This window comes from Protopterus annectens, chromosome 16.part0, assembly GCF_019279795.1.
Source record: "Protopterus annectens isolate FY-2018-M chromosome 16.part0, PAN1.0, whole genome shotgun sequence".
In the NCBI taxonomy this organism is placed as follows: domain Eukaryota; kingdom Metazoa; phylum Chordata; order Ceratodontiformes; family Protopteridae; genus Protopterus; species Protopterus annectens.
Window position 1 is genome coordinate 371,991,481 of NC_056750.1, and position 13,658 is coordinate 372,005,138.

Below are 13,658 nucleotides of genomic sequence, written 5' to 3' on the forward strand. Positions count from 1 at the left end.
AAAGATGATTCATTCAATGGATTTTTTTTTTTTTGGTCAACCAGAGGGGGCATCAAATAGGGTCTTTCTGGCTTTGCCCAGTACACAAACCAATTCTGATACAGCAATGACATTTAACACCTAAAGGAGAGTTTGAGAGAAGAACTAGTAATTACAGCTTTGAATACTTAACATTTAGGTGTACGTGGATTGTAGAGAAAGTGTAAAAAAAATATCATAACATAAACAGCTTTTACCAGCTAACAATAGGCACAGAGTATGGTAATATAGTGAAAATATAACAGTAACAGTGCTTATAGGAATATTCTAAGAAGTCAGTGGCTCATATCACTGTTGTATCTACACAGAGGAAAAAAATAACACATTAACTGTGGACTATGTCATGTTAAGGCACACAAACACGTATATCAATGTATCATAAAGGATGTCTACAAAGTGTTTCACATCTAAAAGTGATATATATACATATATATATATATATATATATATATATATATATATATATATATATATATATATATATGCACGCACACTATACAGACCTCTCAACTGTCCTTATTTTGGAGGAACATTCTCATTTTAAGGCCTGATTTGAGATGTCCCTATTTTTGAGGTTATATCCCTATTTTTAGGCTTCATTTCCTCCTTCACACAATTTTCTGAATCCCCTCGTCACGTGATTTTTAAAGTTGACTAGTACATAGAAAACCATACTACGTGACTAACATACTAGTGTAACATTAATTTACAACATAAAGTTACACATCTTACAAAGAGGGTTGGTGGTTTGCATACTGGCTAAAGTGTTTATCTCACAGATACAAGGTACAGACTTTGAGTCTCACATTGAAAGTGGAAATTGATTAAACTTAAAATCGCCAACAAGGACAGATGGCCTAGCACTTGCCTACACACTCCCCTTTTCTGGAACCAAAATAAATGACCTTGTATGATAGAATTTTGTGATATAGTTCATTAAAGTCTACAGAGTTTACATTATTGCTTTATTAATGTGCTTATATGTTTCCATTATTTTTGACTCTCAGTTAAACATGTGTTTCTGAGTATTAACCCACTACTGATAGCAGGAAGAGTTATCTGTTTTCTACTACTCACATTTTATGCTACTAAAATCATGTCCAGACTTTTACCTAGATACTCCTATTTTTCAAGAGTCTTTGTTCCTGTTTTCAATGTCTGCTGGTTGAGGGATATGATACTAGATTTTATAGTAAAATCTTGATGATAGTACATATAATTTGTATATGATGATACTGAAAAATGGAAAAAAAACCTCACCCCAGGATTCAATAATGCTTACACTAAGTGTGCATAATTCTGAGTGAACAGACAACACAAGCATAACTCACACCTTCTTCCTTCTAATTTTAGTTTTCCTACTGATTTTCTTGCAGCTTTAAATACTGACAGGGATTCATAAAGGTTACCACAAAGTGTAGACTACATGTACACTTAATGTAATGTTTCTGAGTGACTAGAAAGCACAACAAATGTGGTATGGATGTTATTGAATACATATTGTGTACACGTTATTGAATCTGGCCCTCAGTCTAATGCAAATCACCTGGAGAAATACTACTAAAAGAAGAACTGAAAGCCCCCAGCATTGGGATCATTTGCTTTCATGAAAAGGGATTTATTTAATGGCTGATGATGGATACTCTTGGTGGATCCTGAGCATAAAAATCTGTGGAAGTACTGAAAGAATCATTGGCAGTCAAGTGGATTTTCTCAAAAAGTACTAGGAACCTCCATATAGATGTACCTGAGAGTTTCAGTGTAGACTGGTGTAGACTGATGCAAACTGAGACATCAAGTCTGAAGTTGTAAAGTTGAACTATAAGAGACCTATGTTAAAAAAGTGAACTTTAATGTGAGTTTTTCAATTTCAATAAATGATACACACACACACACACACACACACACACACACTACCCTTGTCACAGATAAGAAGTGGCAGAATCACATTTAGTAGAAACAAATAGTCCAAATAGCATTTAGTAGAAAATTCATTTGGCAGAGTTATGGTGATGCAAGGGAAACACATTTGCAATATGTTCACCATTTGTTCTTTAGGAGTATACTGATGCTTATAATACTGAAATAGAGACCTGAGCTAAATGATGTGTATTTGTTGGGCTACATAATTCATTACTATGAGAAACAATTGCATGTGGCACCTCAAACACTCAAATAGTTGGAAGATTTCTAACCCAGAATCAGAATTGACAGTATAAGGAACTGATGGTGTGCAGAGTGACTGAAGCAACTTAATTACAGTCAAAAAGTGCACAAAAAGGGTTTCAAATACATAAAGTTGTATTCCAAAACAAAATTACTAAAATGAGTAAAACTTAGAGGAAACATGAGTTATGAAAGCTATAGTAAGAATGAAATATGTGAGAATTGTATCCCTGATAAGTTCTACATGATACGTGGCTATAAACATTACAAAAATAAATGTCATGGAATTATTCAAGGGTGTAGAAACTTTGGAGGAAGAATTCTTGTAGCTGAATCGTGCAAAACGAAACCAGCAACTGATCAGTCAAAGAGATTGCTCTTATTGGAATAGTCATGAAAACAGGTTGCTTGTGGTTGCAGTCTGTGATGAGAATTTGCATATAATAAGCAAGAGAAAAAATAATGAAAAAGCATGGGCACAGAATCTGTTGGAAATCTTGAAAGAAACACTCAGTTTTAAGGAAAAACTGCACACTACTTATATTTCTTTCTCCCAGAGAATGTATTTTGGGATATACAAAATTATCCCTACCTTACCATATGTAAATAGCATAACTTAGCTGTTTAAACTTTTCTTCAACATTTGTATCGGATCTATATTATAACAACGAATGAACAGATGATCGAACGTTGTTATATCGACCCCTAAATCTCAAATATACTAAACAGCGAACAACCAGAACAGCAATTTTTTTCCCCAAGGGAAAAAAATCGCTGTTCCCAAAAAAAAAAAAAACACTAAACACTAAATAAAATGGGGGGCTTCATTCGATCATCTGATAGTTCACTGTTCTGAAGTAGACCCTTTGTATCATACCCACTTCATTTTCCTTGTTAAACACTGTGTTAACTGTGAATAAGGACTGATGATACTTTCTTTAGGAATATGTCTCCCTGACCATTATTTAATCTTGACTATTACATTTTAATGTTTTTGGCCAAGAAAAACCCACACAGCAAGATAGCTGAAGTTATTTATTCTTCCCCTCCGAGAAGAGTTATGGACCTATTGAATCTGTTGTGTTCTGTCATTTACAATTGCTTTCTTTCTTGTTTCTAGGGTCTATAAACATATGCCGACTTTGGGATGCCATGGCTGTTTTACTTTGTAATATGAAAGTAAAGGAACCTGATAAAAGTGACAGTGAAAAAAGTATTGACTTGAGATGCTAAATTATTCCTGCCTCCAACCCCTTCCCCCCAGAACAAAACTCACTTAAAGCATTGTTTTCCACCAGCAGAAGGCATGATAATTTCCTGTTGTAAGGGCTCAGACTGCATTATTTGATGGAAGAACTAAACTAAATCAGTCATGCCAATGTGTCTGCTACAATCAAAATAAATATGGTAATAACAACATTGATTACCTGAAAGACATCCTTCAAAGCCCCTGGGCCAGAGGATAATACAGCCCAATCCGCAGAATCCTTTAATAATGCATTCTATGAGCACCTGCAGGAATGCATGGATCGTGCTATCCCAAATAAAACCAAAACTCACTCCTCCAAAAACAGGAGACCGGTCTGGTGGACCCCGGCCATAAAAAAGCTATACAACAGAAGGAGGAAGCTACTACATGACAGAGCAAAATCCCAAAAAGGGAAGGCATCTCTGATCAGTAGTAGCAAGAAACTTCGATCCCTCATAAAATCATCAAAGGCCAGTTTCGAAAGAAAAATAGCCCTAGACACTAAAGATAATCACAAGGCCTTCTTTAGTTATGTCAGGAACATGGGCGGAAACTCCCAGATATGCTCTGAATTGTTGCATAACAGTACAAAATATACCGAACCTACAGACATAGCCAACATCAGTGGCAGACAGATTCAGCGCAAACTTCTCCCCCCCTTCCCCCCCAAAGGAGCAAATGCCTATCCCAACTGAATGTAACCTCCCTGACATCACAGATGCACAGGTGAAAGCTGCCCTCTCCAAAGCAAAAAACAGCATCTATGGGACTGGACGGTGTCCCAGGCTGTATCTTACATGAGCTCCAAGAAGAACTGAACCCTCACATTAAGTCACTGTTCAAACTTAGCCTTACTACAGGATATGTACCCAAAGAATGGCATACAGCTACAGTGGTCCCACTCCACAAAGGTGGTGCCACAACGGACCCTGGAAACTATCACCCCATAAGCCTGACTAGTCTGGTCTGTAAAGCTATGGAGCGTATTATCATGGAACTCATAAACAAAGACATTGTGAGCCTCCAGACACTGGACCCTACCCAATTTGGCTTTGTTAAGGGCAGATCTTGCCTCTTAAACCTAGTTGATTTCTTTGAAACAGTTACCAAAGCCATAGATGAGGGCAAGGTAGTCCACACAGCCTACCTGGACCTCGCAAAAGCCTTCGACATAATATCCCACTTGAGTATCATAAATAAGCTTACCAGCTTAAATATCAGCCCCTATATCACAAGATGGGTTGCAAACTGGCTCAGAGATAGAACCCACATGGTCAGAATCACAGGTGCCATGTCCAAATCCAAACCAGTTACAAGTGGCATCCCACAGGGCTCAGTTCTGGGACATCTCTTGTTCGGTAAATACTTCTCTGAGGTTCAGGCTAACACAGGGGGATTATGGCTGACAAAGTTCGCAGATGACTGCAAACTGGGGGCCATAATCGAATCTCCAGCTGACACAAGCATCCTCCAAAAGGGTCTCACAGAGACAGATGCTTGGTGCCAGAGCCACGGCCTCAAGCTAAATGCTAGAAAGTGCATAGTCATCCCCTTTGGAAAAAACAAGGTGCCCACAAATTACCATATAGGTGGTAATCCATTAAGTATGGAAGAAGTAATTAGAGATTTGAGGACCAACGTAGATAGTAATCTCTCCTTTGATAATCACGTTGCCAAAGTGGTTAGAAAGACCTTCTATATAGCCCACCTTATCACGAAAGGGTTTGCATCTAGATCAAGAGAGGTCATTGTGCCCCTTTACTCGTCACTCATCAGGCCCATAATTGAATACAATGCCCCTTTTGGGATGTACCTTACCCGACACCTGCAGCAACTGGAGAGACCCCAAAAGTACCTCACCAAGAGGATCATGGGCTACAAACAAATGTCCTATGCAGCTCGACTAAAGAAACTCCAGCTCTACTCAGTTGCTTACCGCCTACTCAGAGGCGATCTATGCCTGACGTACAAAGCCATGTCAAACCCAGAATTAATGGACATGCTCCACCTCAAAAAATCCAAGTCCCTTAGAGCTACACGCTCCAGGGACTTAAACCTCAGCACAAAAATAAATAGGACATGCTGGAGGGACAGATTCATTTCCCAGAGGCTCCCCTCACTCTGGAATAGAATCCCAATTCATGTTAGACATAGCCCCTTGCTGACCCTCTTCAAGCGAAATTTGGACACGTGGATGGGAAATCGCAAATTCACCCCTGGGATCTCCCCAGTGTCCCTGCTAGACAGAGGCACAGTAAACTAATCTTAAAAGGGTACCTTCTGTGACCTACTTTACAGAGGCACAGTAGGCTAATCTAATAGGGAGGCGGAAGCCAAATACACTCTGGCTAGGCTTATAAATGCCCTAGGGCAGATAGCCTAGTATCTACCTATGAACCTATGACATTAGTAAAGCACACAACATCAAGATAATATAAAAATGTATTTCTTTAGTTTCTTTCTATGTTTTTCTTTTGGCTTTTCCCATTTAGGGGTCGCCACAGTGGAACTCCGGTCTGCTAATGATTAGCAGTAGATTTTTACGGTGCCGAGGTGCCAGCCTGACGCCCAACCTTCAACAAAGGCACATCCATTCACGCATGTCTTTTGAATGCCACTCAACCACGGGGAGGACATACAGACTCCACACAGAAGGCGCTCCAGCTGAGAATCGAACAGGAAAACCTCTTGCTGTGACGTGACAACACTACCACTGCACCACCGTGGCTCTCTATAATACACCTTTAATCATGTTTAGACTAGTGCCTGTTATAGAGTATAATCTAATTCCTGCTCCAATGTTCAAAATACTGAGTTTGAAAGAGTAAACTTAAGGGATTGTTGTGCAAATTGTTTAATTACTCTGGTCATTATATAAACCACAGAGTTAGAAAGGCCTATTCTAGTAATGTCTGTAAATCTGGGAGCACAGCACAACAGTCTGCTGAGCTGATTGTAAATAATGTTACCTACACTGAAGCTGAAGATATAGCTAACCTACTGTCTGATAAATTCAGCTCAAGTTTTACCCCTGTCTCCCCCCAGTCTATCTTACATGAAATATCTTGAACTGACTCACCACCAGCAATCACACAGGACCGAGTCCTGAAAGAGATATCAAAAGCAAAACATACTGCATCAGTTGATCCTGACAAGATCCCAAGATGCATCTTGAATAGCACGAAACATAATTTATCCACACCTCTAACAACACTATTTAGCTTTAGCTACCATATGGGTTTTGAACCACGTGAATAGAGAACAGCCACATTTATTCCCCTGCATAAGGGGGGACCTCCTATGGACCCAGAAAATTGTAAACCCACAAGTCTGAACAGCCTCATATACAAAGCCATAGAAGAATTACTATGGAATTAATCAAGAAGGACATAGGGGACCTCCAAACACAGGAGTCTGGATTTGTCAATGGTAGGTCATGCTTACTCAACCTGGTGGAGTTGTTTGAAAAGCTCACCAAAGCATTGGACAAAGGCAAAATGAACACAATGCCTACCTTGACCTGGTCAAGTTTTTTGACACAATCCCCACTCAGGCATAGTAGAAAAGCTTAATAAACTAGGAAACAATCCCTTTATCGCCTGCTGGATTGCCAACTGGTTCATAGCTAGAACACAGAAGACCAAAATAGAGTAAGCTACCTCCACAAAAAAGTTCAGTCATCAGTGGTTTTGGTGCTGGGACTTCTGTTTGACATCTACTTCTCAGAAGTAAAAGCCAGTACCAAAGGGCTCTGGATAACTAAGTTTACAGATAACTGCAAGCTAGGAGTAGTGATCATATCTCCAAAAGACTCAGCCATCTTACAGAAAGACTTGTCATAAATAAATAGCTGGTGTTAGAGTCACTGACTAAAACTACATGAAAAAAATGCATTATTGTCTCCTTTGGAAAGACAACTTCCCCATGGAACTACCGCACTGACAACACACCCCTAAGAGTTGACCCAGTAGGTCAGGATTTGAGAATTTATGTGGGCTGTGGCCTAACTTTTGACCAGCATGCATCCAGTGTGGTAAGGAAGTCCTTCCCTATCGCACATAAACAAGGGGATTTCGTCTAGATCCAGGGAAGTCATTCTCCCCATTTACTCAGCCCTCATTAGGTTAATTCTTGAGTACAATGCCCTGTTTTTCACGTATCTGTCCAGGCACATTCAAAAACTAGAATGCCCACAGCGATACCTTAAAATGATACAAAGCCTAAACAATATGCCTTACATGGACTACCTAAAAGCCCTATCAATATTTTCTGTCTCTTACAGACTGCTAAGAGGTGACCTTTGTCTAGCATATAAGGCATCCCCTGACTCATTACTGATGGACTTACTTCACATCCACAGGTCAAATGGTATCAGAAATACTTAACGCAGCTATCTAAACCCCATTTGTAACATTAACAGGACAATTTAGAGGGACAGGTATATATTGCATACCACTGCACTAGAACAAATTCTCCAGCCATGTAAAACAAAGCTGATACCTCAGCACATTGAAATGCAACTTAGATCAATGGATAGGTGATGGGCTCTCATGCACTACTAATAGAAAGTCAGCTCCTAAATGCTTTACTCCAATGCAGGGTCCCCTCCAAATATCTAGTAATCATCACTAGAGGAATATATAAACACAGATCTTGGGAAGGATCAGGTAAATCTAAACTCCAACAAGATAGGTTAATTTTAAGCAACATTTGGGTAATTGGCTAGCCTTAAAATGGCCACCAGGGCAGTTAGACTAGTACTAACCTATAAACCTATGTTCATTAAAAGAAAAAAATACACAGTTCAGTTCCATATATTTGATATAGAAAGTGCAACATTGATTTTGGGTCATTTGACTTGATGTGGTAAATGGAATTCAAAATGTGAATATATTGTTGCTATACTCAGAAAGTATGTGGAATGATTGCTTAAAGTGTGTGAAGCATGTGAAGATTTGTTTACTGCTCTGGCCTGTTATTATTAGTTTGTCATACTCAGTCATTTGATAAAGTCCTTTGAATTGTGCTGCTGCAAAGAAAGTCTGAGTGGCTTTGAGAATCAAAATTAACAACAGCCAACTGCACGATGCATGTAGGTGTGATTATGATATAAACGAGTTACTGCATCAGTTAACAGCATAGTAAGTAATGTTAATAACATAAAATCAGTATTTGTATTGACCCACTCTTAAATTGCAGTTTTTATATAACCTTCATTTTTTACTATTGTTTCTTAATGCTTACTTGCCATTGGTTCACTGCCTGTCAAATGTTATTTTGGAAGTTTTATTTAAACAGTCTACTTTGTTGCAAATTCTTCTTATGTTGGTCTTTGTTCTTGTCCAAAATCTGTCCTTTTCTTAGCTCACAGCTAGGTTCCCACAATTTGCCTTTGTGGCAACCGTGATTAGTACATGTGCATGTGTAAAACAATCTTCTGAACTTTTCATTACATCATACAAGAGACACATGAACTCACATTTTCATTTCACTGTACCAATTTATTTGCTGCAGTTTAGAATTTAAACATGCTATTTAATATAGCAAGAACCCATGTCTGGGTATGGATAAATTTAGCGTTACACACACCTTGCCATGGGTTATTGCTATTGTACAATGGTGTTAGCTTTGTGTTGTGTTGTGTTGTGTTTTTGTTGTTGTTATTTAGGTTACTGTGTGTTTTATTTTACATTCTTCTGCTTCTTCTGAGAAAATAGTTCCAGATGTTTAGTTCTAATTTATTATTTTATTGTTTATTTTATTTTAATACAAGTTATTATTAATTTTTCAAGAGACATAAAAAGAGAATTATATAAGCAAATATATTTTTAAAGCTTTTGCTATATTTTGCTGTTGTATTTTATGTATCTATACTGCTTCTGATGTGTTTGTTGTCTATCTTCAGATGTTGGCTTGAATTCTGCTTATTGTAGTACCTGTAATGAGATATTATGCTTACGTTTAGTTATGTATACATTTTATTTTTTCATATTTTAAGTTATATAAGCATAAACTTACTTACTTGTTTTCCCGTTTTTGTATGTTGCAGATGTTTACTGTTCCATAATTTATTATTTTTTTCTGGGGTTGGTGATGTTTCTGATGTCTTTTCAAAGTTTGGAGCTTCTGTGTTATAGAGTTTATTTTTTTCTTGGTTCATTGTCTGCTTTATTGTTAGTATTTTCTTCATTTATTGGATTTTTTGGTGTTTGATATTGTGTTCCTGAGATTATTTTTCCCCATATTTTGAATTCGTCTTGTGATGGCTGGCAATAGGAGCATAGTGATTTTTCACTGTTATGCCCTGTAATGCTCATTATTTGGTGTGCTTCCATTCCTGATTGTGAAAGTAAGGTTACTGCTGTTGCCCTTAAGGAGAAGTTTGTATATGTTTCTGATGAATTTGCTAGTTTGCAAATTTCTTGTTACATTTTTGAAAGATAGTTTATTCCCATTGGTTGTATTGTGTATCAGTTTTCCATTTTGTCCAGTATATATTGTGGAAGTCTCTTTGGGTGGAGAAACAGTGCTTTTGTATTAGGTGACATTTTTTTGAAGATATTTTTTGAAACATTTTACAAGACATAATGGGTCTGTGGCATTTTCAAACACGAATCCTCTAAGTAATTATTTTGTGAGATCATAATGTTCTACATGGTTTTTGGTGTGTTTGTTAAAATTTGTTGTTATGTATTCTGTGTCATCTTCATGTTTTTTATCGTGAAACTGTCTTGTGTGAAGGATCTCACTCTTTCATTTCCATGTCTTGCAAAGTGTAGTTGGATATCAAACCAGACTTTTCTGACTAATCCATCTGCTGTGTTTGGGGAAAGTGCTTGGCTGTTTCGCAGCTGTGTTGTTTCTTGTATTGTTAGTAGGTTGTGGTGTTCTGTTGTATATTTTCCATTTCTTCTATATTTTTTAATTACTGATTTAAATACATTATTAGCAATTGTTAGATATGTGTCTGTAATTATGTTACTCATTCTGTTTAATGATGGGTTATTTATATATCTGTTGAGTCCTGCACGAATAGCTACAAATATGCTTAGTACATATTCTTTTCCACTTATGTTTCATACTGTAGCATAGAATTCTCTTAGATTGAGTTTATGTTCTCTGGTATGATAGTGTGCAAATCTATATTGTATTTTTTTGTATGTGTGTTTGCCAGTTTTAAAATATGTTTATAGGCCAGTTTGTTTGTTTTCTTGTACTTGTTTCTTCCTTTTCTAACTGTAATATTTTTATTTCTTCAGGTGTTTTTTCTGCATGTCTTTTGATGGTTTCTTGTTTTCTATTAGTTTGAAAATTTTCTTCTGGTTTCTGAAGTATATGGGTAGTTATATTGTCTTAATTTCTGTGGTAATTGTTATATTGTTGTACTTCCTGTTCTTGCTCTTGCTTGTTGGAGGATGATTTATTATCTCTGGTATGTTGTCAAATATTTCTTGTAGTTCACTGTCAGTTAGTTCAAAGTTAAATTCCATGTTTTCTTTGTTTTATTTTCTCTATTTACAGTGTGTTATTATAGCAATAACCCATGCCTGGGTGTGGGTAATGCTGGATTTACCCACGGTTGGTGTGGTTTGTTCACGAGGGCGAAGCCCTAATGGCCAAACAAAGAGAACCGTGGGTAAATCCAGCATTACCCACACCCAGAAGTGGGTTATTGCTATTATACAATGACATTATTTAAGAAAAAAATACTTTTCTTAAATAATGGCATTGTATAATGCCTCCTTGCTGCCCTTCCACAGCTGTCTGGTATTCTGCAGCAGTTCTGATGTACTGCTCATGTGTATGCTTATGCAGTACATCAGAGCTGTGGGTGGAAGCAATGGAGAAAGCAAGATCTCCGTTGCTTTTTACAAACTGTCTCGCTATGTTAAAGGAGTTTAACATAGCGAGACAGCTTTAAAAAAAGCAACAAAGAATCTCCGTTGCTTTTTTTTAAAGCTGTCTCGCTATGTTAAACCCATTTAACATAGCGAGACAGCTTTAAAAAATGCAACGGAGAAAGGAAGATCTACGTTACTTTTTTTAAAGCTGTCTCACTATGTTAAACTCCTTTAACATAGCGAGACAGTGTCTAAACAGCAACGGAGATCTTGCATTCTCTGTTGCTGTAAAAAAAAGACTTATACTAATAGAAAAAGTCCAGGCGACCAGACCTTTTTCCATTAGTATAAGTCTGATTTACAACGTGCATGCTGACCAATCAGCATGCACGTTTTGGAATATTAATGGGGGGTCGTTTTATAATGGCAGTTATTTTTTTACTTTAGAGTGTATCTAAGGTAAGAAGGCTCGTAGATGGTAATGCAGTTTACCCAAGAATGTATTGGTTGGTTTTGAGTTTGTTTTGAGTAGTACACAACAAATTTGACTGATTTTGTCATAAGTTAAGGTTGTTTTGTATTGTATGTCTTATATTTTTCTTTTTTTTAATTATTTACTCAGTTTATAGGTTCATAGGTTTACAGGTAGGTACTAGGCTATCGGCCCAAGGGCCTACGCAAGCCTAGCCAACAAGGTTCTCTGGCTTACGCCACCCAAGAAAGTTATTTTCCTGTGCCACTGTCGAGCAGAGACACAGAAGTGATCCCCGCGGTGTATTTCCTATTTCCCATCCACTCATCAAGATTTGTCTTGAAGAGTGCTAATGAAGGACTTTGCTTGACATGGATGGGTAGCCTGTTCCAGAGTTTGGGAAGTCTCTGGGATAAGAATCTATCCCTCCAGCATGTCCTGTTTATTGTGGTGACAAGGTTTAGGTCCCTAGAGCATGTAGCTTGGAGGGATTGGGATTTCTTTAGGTGTAGCATGTCCAACAGCTCTGGGTTTGACTTTATATGTTAGGCAGAGATCACCTCTGAGTAGGCGATATGCTACGGAGTAAAGCTGGAGTTTTTTGTGGCGGTCAGTGTAGGGCATTTGTTTGAGTCCAGTAATCCTCTTTGTGAGGTACTTCTGTGGCCTTTCCAGCTGCTGCAGATGTCTTGTGAGGGACATTCCAAAAGGGGCGTTGTACTCTATAGTGGGTCTAATGAGTGTCGAGTAGAGGGGAACGATGACCTCTTTTTTCCTGGATGAGAACCCTTTTATGATGAGGTGTGCCATGTAGAAGGACTTCCTGACTACTGTGGTGATGTGACTATCAAAGGAGAGACTACTGTCCACCTGGGTCCCAAGGTCTCTTATCACGCATTCGGTGTTAAGTGGATTGCTGCCTATGTGGTAGTTCATGGGTACAGAGTTTTTACCAAAGGGGAGGACACTGCACTTTTTGGCATTGAGCTTGAGGCCATGGCTCTGACACCAGGAATCTGTCTCAGAGAGGCCCTTCTGTAGGATGTTCACATCATTTGTGGACTTGACTATGGCTCTTAGTTTGCAGTCATCTGCGAACTTCGTTAAACAGAAGCCTTCTGTGTTAGCCTGCACTTCAGATAAGTAGATACCAAACAGGAGCGGTCCCAGGACGGAACCCTGTGGTACTCCACTTGTCACTGGTTTGAGGTCAGATTTGGAGTCTGCAACTTTTACAGTGTGGGTTCTGTCAGTTGGCAACCCATCTTGTGATGTAGGGATTTATGCCTAGTTTATTGAGTTTAACTATAATTCCAGAATGGGGGATGGTGTTGAAAGCCTTGGTGAGGTCAAGATAGGATGTGTGAACCACCTTACCCTCATCTACGGCTTTGGTGACTGTCTCAAAGAAGTCGATCAGGTTCAGGAGGCATGATCTGCCTTTCACAAACCTGAACTGGGTGGCATCCAGAGTTTGGAGGTTACCAATGTCTTTGTTTATGAGTTCCATGATGATATGTTTCATGGCTTTGCAGACCAGGCTCGTCAGGCTAATAGGTCTATAGTTCCCGGGATCAGTGGTGGCTCCCCCTTTGCGGAGTGGGATAACTGTTGCTGTGCGCCATTCAGTGGGCACAAAGCCTGATACGAGGCTATTATTGAACATGGTGCTTAAGTGGGGAGCCAGTTCATTCTGAAGTTCGTGTAAAACGCAGCCTGGGATGTTGTCCGATCCCATGGATGCTGTGTTTTTGGCTTTAGAGAGTGCAGCTTTCACCTGCGTAGTTGTGATTACAGGGACTCTGCATTCTTCCTGTATAGATATGGGCCCTTTAGGGGGTGAGGGGGGGTAAAGTTACCACTGAACCTATCTGCCAGGATGTTGGCAATA